This window comes from Pseudochaenichthys georgianus, chromosome 6 (assembly GCF_902827115.2).
Source record: "Pseudochaenichthys georgianus chromosome 6, fPseGeo1.2, whole genome shotgun sequence".
In the NCBI taxonomy this organism is placed as follows: domain Eukaryota; kingdom Metazoa; phylum Chordata; class Actinopteri; order Perciformes; family Channichthyidae; genus Pseudochaenichthys; species Pseudochaenichthys georgianus.
The window spans coordinates 29,481,286-29,490,094 of NC_047508.1; the positions used below are offsets into that span (position 1 = coordinate 29,481,286).

Sequence of the window (8,809 nt, forward strand, 5' to 3'; positions counted from 1 at the left end):
TATCAAACTGTAGATCCTACACATCCACTGGACGTAGATTATAAAAGTACAATATACACTTCTCGCTAGAAATCTAATAAAAAAGCATTTTAATGGCCAAACTATTCCACAATTTAGGATTTTCCAGAGAGGGTTATTTGTGAATAAACGACCCTCCGGAGCGTTTGCAATCGACAGGAGCATGTTGTTTCTTACACGACCACTAGAGGTGCTACACTTTAAAACGTGACTCTGGGTCGTATTTAGCTGCTGAACAATCGACCTATATGGTCGTTTTTTGTAGGAGGACAGGCTGCACTTTTCAACACAAGGCAATTCAAAGTGCTGTACAAAAAATTAAAGACATTAAGAAAATGGCATTTAAAATCAGTCATTAAAAAGAAAAGCTAATAAAATAAACATTAAAAGAAAAAATACATGGATAAAAGTTACAGTGCAGTCTAAGATATGAATAGTTCAATTAAAAGCAGCGACGAAAAGAAAAGTCTTCAGCCTGGATTTAAAAGTAGTAAGAGTTGCAGCGGACCTGCAGGTTTCTGGGAGTTGGTTCCAGATATTTGGAGCATAATAACTGAACGCTGCTTTACCATGTTTAGTTCTGACTCTGGGGACAGAAAGCTGACCAGTCCCTGAAGACCTGAGAGATCTGGATGGTTCATAATTTAGCAGGAGGTCAGAAATGTATTTTGGACCTAAACCATTCAGTGCTTTATAAACCAGCAGCAGTATTTTTGAAATCTATTCTTTGACACACAGGAAGCCAGTGTAAAGACTTCAGAACAGGAATAGTGTTAGTGAGGACTCGAGCAGCGGCGTTCTGAATCAGCTGCAGCTTCCTAATAGATTTTTTAGTGAGACCTGTGAAGACACCATTGCAGTAGTCGAGTCTACTGAAGATAAAAGCATGGACAAGTTTTTCCAAATCCTGCTGTGACATTAGTCTTTTAATCCTAGATATATTCTTTAGGTGATAGTAGGCTGATTTAGTAACTGTTTTAATGTGACTGTTGAAACTCAGGTCAGAGTCCATGACTACACCTAGATTTCTGGCTTTATCTGTTGTTTTGAACATTGCAGACTGAAGCTCAGCGCTATAACTTTTATACGTTCTGACTTGGCTCCAAAAACCATTACCTCAGTTTTATCTTTGTTTAATTGGAGAAAATTCTGACACATCCAGTCATTGATTTGTTCAATGCACTTACTCAATGTTTGAATTGATGAGGAGGAACTAGATGAATTAGAAAATAGCACAACGTCTACAGTGGAAAATGGCGAAGAGGCACTTCAAAAAAGTCTAACCAAATCAAGAGGTACGCCACAGGAAAGGACAACTCCAGACAATGAGCAGGAACAGCCGGGAGCGAGAAGCTCTACCCCGGTGAGCCTCCCCCAGCCCCGCTGTCCCCCTGGACCCATTGGAAGGTCTGTATGTGTATTTTTAAGTGTGGTTTACATGTTGGCAACTTAATTATATAAGCTAGTTCCTGGTTTCATCTCTCCATCGCAAACATACTGTTCTCTCTCAGAATCCAGCACTAGAGACAGATGCCTTAAAAGACCAGCATTTATACAGTACCAAACAAAAAAGAAATAATGTTAAACTGATTCAGGAACACCCTATAGTGGATTTCAAATATAAACTTAACATCATTTATTTTCTAATGAAATGCTTAGTCTAAAAACAGGCTTGAATACTAAAAGTGAAGGATATATCTTTTTTTAAACCCTGTGACATTTCTGTGTTTGCTGTTTGACCAGAACAACAGGAAAAGTAGAAGCTCGAGGCTGGTAAGGATGTATTTCCATGTTAAATGTGGTGTACACAATACACACATAGTCCAGTTTATGATGTCAAACATTTCCATATAGTTAATTAACACTTCTTGCACATCTCAACAAAAAGTGGAACATCTGTGGACCGTGAGCCAACGTTACATGCACAGAGCATCATTTCACTGACCTCTGACAAACATTCATTGCCTGCAAATGACCACTGTGTTGATCTAGGTTAAAAATTGTAAGGGGCTTCTATGTATTGTGCATTTGCCTTTTTATACATTAATTTTGAATAATATGCATCTTTGTTTACGGAATAATTGTACATTTAAACTCGAGAGTGCTTCACTAAAGCCAAAACAGGCCAATTGGATCTTTATCTGACAGACAGCTCATTTTTAGAGGCTTTTGTAAACAGGTCCGTGCCAGAGTAACTCCAGGCATCTTGCAATGGTTCCTACTAGCTTATACTGTATTGATGTCAGAGAACTGAACTCTGTTGTTTAAATATTTGATAAAATACACTTATAGTCTGTTTCACATCACGAATATGGGTCAATATTGGCATGCAAATGTTCATTAGCTTTTTGTTCGATTTGTAGTGCACGTGTAAAATGTCATGATATTTCAAACATCACAAGTCCCCTAAAATGTGCTCAAGGACTACAAATATAAAATGTAGTTAATAATAATCTTTACAGTTTGAATAAGCTGTTCACAAACTGTTTTCTGGCTTTATATCTAGACTTTTATATGTATGGTTCCCCACCCTTTCCATCATTAAGGTGTGACCTGATGAGTATGGTGATTGACACTGCAAGAAAAGGTGAAGATAATTATACTGTGTTAACAAATAATATTCCTGTCTAGATGGTTGAAACCATGACCACTGTTATTCATCCTTTTCATCCGACTCCCCAATGTAGCTGATGATTTTCGAGGCACTTTCAATCCAAGGGTGTCCTTTAAGAAAACCACATTCCTGGGGCACTTCCACTGCACCTTTCTCAGTTGGATTTCAGATGTTAGGGGATTACAATACACAAGCAAAGAGCTCAACTTTTTTGAAATGTTGAGCACCAAATACCCAGAATGTGTTTGTGTCTGGAAGCACAATACGGCCGTGTAAGTGATTAATGCATCAAAGGGAGCTCTATACAGCAGAGATACAGAGACCATGGTCCGCATTAGTGAGTGGCCTTATGGTTTATAAACTAAGCCTTTAATACAAGCTTGAAAAGCTTTTCAAGAAGCCAGTGATCTTATTATGTGGCAAGTTAGAAGCGGAAACTCTAGAGGAGATATGCAATCAACATGCAGTAACGTGATTCATCAGATAATCAAATATTTGATCAAATCGGATCAAAAAGCCCATGTCATCTTGTGGAGAAACATAAAGTTTTTTATATGAACATAAGCAGGGTTTCGCTCTAATGTGATGCTAAGGTCGTAAGTAACAGATCGGGTTAACCACAACACAGAAAGCTGTTATTACCCGTTATTATAAAGTATGCATTAGAACTATAAGGTTTATCCTATAAAAGCCAAACTCTTGGTAAGCAGTATTTCCAGCTGTGAAGATACAAATCGCTTTTTCATGTCAGTGTTACATGAACACTCTCCCTCCTCTCCCCCCTGCTCCTCTTTGAGGCAGCAGCAAAGACTAGTTTTAGCTCTCAACAAGTTTTAAAAGTGTATCTTACCTTTTTTCACCTAGTTAACTTTTTTTTTATTTATTCATGCATATTTTACTAATCACTACCCCCTCAAATGGAAATATGTGTTTATATAAATGATGACCAAACCGTTTGAGACCCACTGAGAACTTAGACTAAGTTAACTATCTAAACCAGGGGTCGGCAACCCGCGGCCCTTTAAGCCCTCTGCTCTGGCTCCCTTGAGTTTAGACAAAAATAAGAAGGAAATAAAATAAAAGTATTTGTAGGACTATTTATATTTTGTTGCATGGTTGAAAATGTTTCGTATCTTGTATTTTGAGGTGATACTGTGACACATAAATAAAAAACAAAACGGTTTTAATTAGTGTGAACTGACGGCTTCGGACCTGGTAACTCAGCACTTTGGTGAACAGTTTTGCACTTTATGAGCGCGATTGCACAGTACCGTTTGGCATGGCATATTTGCACATTTTATATAATTTATACTAATTATTGAGAGAGTATTTATTAAAGGATTACACCGTATTAATTGAAATGTCGTCTGGCAGGTGCTGGTCGGGTCCTCGGCTCCGCCTGACAAGATAGGGGAGTTAGCGAGAGCGCCGAAAGTGTTTATGCTGGTGTATAATGACAGCGGTTAAGAATAATCCGGGTGCAAATAATATGTGGGGGGTGTAGACATCATAGTGTTAAGTGGCATTAATTGTACAAGTGCTGACTGCGTTTAGTTGGGTGTGTACTTCTGTTCAGTTATATGTTTCTGTTTGAAAAGTGTTCCCCCTCCCATTATGGCTGTTGCTGGATTGTGTGCACCTGGGGCCCTGTGTTGTCTCCTCCCCCCTCACCTGTGTCTAGTTGCTGATTAGTGTGTGTGGGTATTTAGGCTCTGTTTCCCTGGCTGTTAGGGGGGGTAGTGTGTGTGAGATCCTGGTGGCTGTGCTCATGTGAACAGCAGATTGAGGCTGTGTCATGTTTGTGAGTAATAAATGCCCACACCGGCTTATATTTGAATTCTCTGCCTCTTTCTCCTTGCTTGGTCGGGCCGCTCAACGGTCAGCGTCACAATTAGGTCAACTAAAATATGCGTCACATCCTGCTACGGTCCCGCGCGAGCGCCTTTTCTTGGAGGTGAATAACCCCCGGCTCGATGAGCGAACTATGGATAAATCAAAGAAAAGTACCGGAGGAACACAGGATTTAATTCTGTGTGGACAGAGTTATCTGCTTTCACAGCAAACGATGCTGGTTTACCGGTATGTCTGATATGTAGAGAGAAGTTGTCAACGGTGGTGCAGCCTTTACGTATCGAGGAACAACAAGGGAGAAGAAGCCAGCTGACGATCTTCAGTCATAATTCAATGGGGTATGTAATTTATTTCAGAAAACACTTTTTGTTATATTCCATGGAATGCTCTTAACGTCCCGATAGCAATGAATATATTAAATGCTTTGACAATAAATAATAAACTCTTTTTAGGGTGCAGCTATATGTTTTATTTATTTCAAAGTGGGCCCATTTTAATAAAAATGTTTTCCCTTCAAATGTGCAGAGCCCATTTCCGCCACTTGAAAAAAATAAAATCCCCATGAAAAGTAATAATTATGAGATAAAAAAGTCGAAATAATGAGATAAAAAGTCATAATTATGAGATAAGAAGTGCGCATGCGCTGCAATGGCGCTGTCTTTAAAGGTCCCTTCATCACCTTGCTGCTCTCCACCATGCAAACGGCATCTAGTCCTAAATAAGGTAACTATTACAGGTGACTTTTGTAAATGTTAGATGTTACATATAGCCTATATTGCAGCTAAACTACAACAATGCAGTTTATAGCTTTGACATTACCTGTTATGAATATAATATATATGCCTATAGTTGTGTGGTAACGTTCACGAGTTAGAGCAACTCACAGCAGCAGTATGCCTACACTATTGTCATTAGTGGCGTGAACGTTACCACAAAACTATAGGCATATATATTATAGTTCATAACAGGTAATGTCAAAGCTATGAACTGCATTGTTGTAGTTCATAGCTGCAATATAGGCTATATGTAACATCTAACATTTACAAAAGTCACCTGTAATAGTTACCTTATTTAGGACTAGATAGATGCTGTTTGCATGGTGGAGAGCAGCAAGGTGATGAAGGGACCTTTTTTAAAGACAGCGCCACTGCAGCGCATGCGCACTTATCTCATAATTATGACTTATCTCATTATTTCGACTTTCTTATCTCATAATTATGACTTTTTATCTCATTATTATGACTTTTTATCTCATGACTTTTTATCATTATTTCGACTTTCTTATCTCATAATTATGACTTTTTATCTCATTATTATGACTTTTTATCTCATGACTTTTTATCATTATTTCGACTTTCTTATCTCATAATTATGACTTTTTATCTCATTATTATGACTTTTTATCTCATGACTTTTTATCATTATTTCGACTTTCTTATCTCATAATTATGACTTTTTATCTCATTATTTCGACTTTTTTATCTCATGACTTTTTATCTCATTATTATGACTTTTCATGGGGATTTTATTTTTTTCAAGTGGCGGAAATGGGCTTCCATACAGAGGACTCCCCAAGTGCTGTGTTTAATTTATTTTAAAGTAGGCCTGTGTATTATTTTTAATTCTCCTTATAAGAGTTCTTTGTTTCTTATTAGAGGTTAACAGTTTTATATAATGTAATAAACAGCCTAATAAATGCAAAAAAACTGTAGTTTTTGTCTGATATAACAATAACAATAGCATTTGAGTTAAAAAAAAAATCACCAAAATATGTTTGAAAACTAATTATATTCACATTACTTCAATCAATTCAATTGGTTTGCTTTAGATACTACTGTACTGTTTTTACCTTCTTTATCTCATCCACTTAGACTCCACTAGATGGCACCACAAATATCGATTTCATTGAAGTTGGAGTTTATCATCATTTCTATATACTGATAATAACAGCCACATTCATAAAAAACATGACAAGACAGATAGTATCTTGAAGATAATTAATAGAGAATGAATCAAGACATTTCAGTTAAATAATGGCAATATAAAAATAAACGTATAACGTAATGATCTGTATTAAATATTTCTGTTAACATATTATACATTTTAGCTGATTAAGCCTTACAAATTGTTAGAAGTGATCTGTTACCATGTCATGTCCTAACATCTTAAACCGCAGAACTGACTCCAGACACCTAATGGCGATGTCATCAACCTCAGGATCAAACTTATTTGCAAAGAGGTGATGTTGTTGAAGGAGCCAGGCGAGGTCTCCAGCGCCGTACACACACTGCTCTTCTGTAAGCACCGGTGCAATGATCGTACGGGGCTCCATCTTTTATACTGCCTGCATGATAGCCCCACTTCACCACGCGAGCGATGGCTTGCATGTCTGACTCATCATACTTGATGTTGGCAGGGATCGATCCTGGAACGGAGGGCATCCTCTGCAGGGTCGCCCACAGGTTCTCATCGGGGCTGTAAGTGTCCCTCTCCCACTCCAATAGCTTCTGAGCCTCTCTGTCCTGCATCACATGCTTCACAAAGGCTCTCGTGACCACAAAGTAAGCATTTCCCATGAACATAGGGCTGCTAATAGGTGGGGGACTTTTCTTCACATCAGTCCTTACGACAGTGCCATTAACATTGTGATGATACTGCCAGCGAGCTTTCTTGTAGTCATTGGTGGCCTCTGTCTCCATGCTGTTTTTCCCGTTTAGGGCTTTTAGAGCCTGAACCATTTCCCTGTTGGTTTTGATGGGAAAGTCGGCCCCGCAGGTGTTTAGCAGGTACCTCCACTGGACGTGTGAGTTCAGCAGATCTTTCATGCAGTTCAAATCCGCCTGCACTCGGGACCATGAGGCATAATCCACACGTTCTAACCTACTGGCTAGAAACACATTAGGAAGGCAGGAAACAATTGCCTTCACTCCCTTCAGAAAGTCTTCAGAGGATTTCTGATCCACATGCACACAGTAGATATTCTGAGGAGTGTAAATGGCTCTTAGAAGACGCTCAAACATCTCAATCTTTTCATGAATAACCATTGAGTAGGCAATGGGAAAATCATTTTCTTCTTCACTGATGGGTGATGTAATGAAACCTCTCTTAAGGTAAGCTGGACAGTCCTTTGTCACGTTAAGGTAGAAGTCCTCAGTTAGTACTTTCTGTCTTTTCCTGGATCCCAAAAGCACTTCTAATTGTTTTTTCTTGCCGGTAATGTCTCCACTGATAATAGCCGAGCAGCCAAGCAGGTCAGTAAAAAACTGCTGTGGTATTCTGAGATCAGGCAACGACTGCTCTTTGGAGTCAGTTTTCCAAAGGACAAATGAAAGCAAAGTACCTATGAGGATGAGAGAGAGGGTCCTCAAAGTCAGGTGAATGAAAAACCTTGCCATTCCTTGGCTGTAGTCACTTCAGCATCGGTGATCTTTGTTTCACTGCAAGCTAAAGTTTGACAGGTATATCTAATGAAAAACTGAATCAGCCCTCTCAGTAGGTGTGTCAAACGAAGGTGTGTTAGGCATTTGTTGACGAAACAATAATATTGTTGCCTGGTTGCATTCTCCAGCCACCATCCCTGTCTGTGTGGGCGTGGTGCCTGTCACTCCTGGCTCCCGGCTCAAATCTCCACCAGCTGCAAACAGTTGAGCACTCTCCTCTGCGACACACCTGATTCCCATCAGCCATTACGGATGGTATATCAGCGGAGGCTCCAGTGTGCGAACTATACCACGGTCTCCAGGGGAGCCGGGATTATTATTATTTTTTGCGGGGGGGGTGGGTAAATGCTGATCCGTGCATTAATAGCAACAGCACTGACATAGGCCTATTATAAAGACAAAATCTGTTGCACACGGGGTGGTGACACAGGTCTACATTTACATGAAACGTCCCGATGGATCATGTTCATGTCAACAGATTTCCCGAGCATGTATGGGCTACGCAAACTTCAGTCAACTTGATAATAAATAATCCACGGACCACCAATGTAACGTTTGACTGTTTAATGAAATCAACTTAAAATGACTCAAAAACAGGCTACATTGTTTCACATGGGCTATAGCCTATTATGGCTGTAGCCTACACAGAGCCGAACACACGCGATAAGAGCAGCCAGCGGCACCAACCATGAACAATATTAATATTAATAACACAGCTATAGCACAACACAACCCTCTCACTGCCTGGAGAGACGCGACGCCACACACACACACTACACAACGGCTCGTCTTCTTGTGTCTCTCAGCCCCCAAGTTAACGTTAGCTGTCAAGTTAGCACTAGCACTGACCTTAGCTCCCTCCTATCTCGGTTCTGTTGTACCAGCA

The 8,809-nt window shown here is 39.5% G+C and overlaps 1 pseudogene; it reads right to left on the minus strand.

The window, feature by feature from the left end:
* Positions 1-6,242: 6,242 nt before the first annotated feature.
* Positions 6,243-7,934, minus strand: LOC117448417 (beta-1,3-galactosyl-O-glycosyl-glycoprotein beta-1,6-N-acetylglucosaminyltransferase 3-like; annotated as a pseudogene).
* Between the last annotated feature and the right edge of the window lie 875 nt (positions 7,935-8,809).